Here is a 1,463-nt window from a genome sequence, read left to right on the forward strand (position 1 = left end):
CATTTCCTCTCAAACGTCTCTTTAAGACGTGCGTGCATCAGTTTTATGATTACGTTCCAACTTCCAAGGGCGGGAAACGGCGGTGACCATAACTTCTCTCTGGAAACACCAAACGCATTCTAATCAATCATTAAAACTGAAACGTTTCCTTATCGCTCCTTTTGACTATATAAAGGGTTAGTGTCCCATTCTTTTCTTCACGCTTTTTTTTAAACCTTCACTTCAGAACTCTTTTCTTCCCTCTCGTGCTCTTTTCAACCACAATCTTTTTCAACCTCTAGCATGGCACTCAACAGCAACCTAACCTATGCTAACATTAGAACTCTTATTAAAAAAGAGTTCAAACCTTGCCCAGAAGAATTCAGCAGGCATCACATCAGCCTTCGTGCTCTTTTCCACAACCAGGGGATGGGATTTTACCCAACAATTTTAGAAGGGAATGTTTATCCCAAAATGCTTGCTGACTTCTGGATGTTTGCGTACCTACGCATTGATCCTGAAGGAAGAACTACTATAGTTTCTGAAGTTCGAGGGGCTGAAGTTTCTATCACGCCCTCCACCATCTCTGACTTGTTGCGCTGCAGCAACACTGGAGCAACCTTTGATGATAACAGTTTCACCATGACCACTTCTGTCTTACTGAAGGGTCTCATGGAGAATGATCCATATAGCGCCAAAGTCATCAGGATTTGGCATCAACTTCTAGTGGGTAACTTTTACCCACGAAGCTGTGATGAGAACAGCATTATGGTGGAGGACTTAGAGTTCATCTCTTGTGCTTTGCGAGGGGTGAAGATCAACTTTCCTTTGTTGATCTTCAAACGACTCGTGGAGACTGTCGCTTTAACTTCCTCTCGAGAGGGTTCAGTAAGTTGCCTTCCTTTTGGGAGGTTTTTATCCTACTTGTTCCTCAAGAGAGGTGTAGTGCGAAGGATGCGAGATTTGGGGCGCATGAACATGTTCGAAGTAGAGGGTCTTCATATGCTGTCTTTGGAAGACTTAGAACAAAGGGTCAACTAAAGGGTAGATCCTTTTTAGGTTTTTTACTGCTTCGCTTTTTGTAATCTTTGCTGCTCCATATGGACCAAAGTCTCTTGTACCTCCTTTTTTAAAATTAATGAAGATCTTCTGCCGTATTTTTATTTATACATGTTTTCTGGTCACGGAGCCATTTTGGTGCAAATCTAACCATTTTGGCTTACGTAGTATTACTTAGATGTCTACGTTTTTGCAATCTTTACTTCATGCATGCTTGGTTTGTATCTCTTTAGATACTTCCCATTTACTCTTAAGATCCTACGATCTTCTGCTAATTCCTCTATCTCGTAAGCATTATTTGAGAATACTTTCAAGATTCGAAAGGGACCTTCCCCGTGTGGGGACCATTTCCCCAAAGCTTGGTTCTTTCGATCTATAGGTAAAATAACTTTCCAAACTAGGTCATTATTAATAAACGCTTTACC

Source organism: Vicia villosa, linkage group LG3, assembly GCF_029867415.1.
Source record: "Vicia villosa cultivar HV-30 ecotype Madison, WI linkage group LG3, Vvil1.0, whole genome shotgun sequence".
Taxonomy (NCBI): domain Eukaryota; kingdom Viridiplantae; phylum Streptophyta; class Magnoliopsida; order Fabales; family Fabaceae; genus Vicia; species Vicia villosa.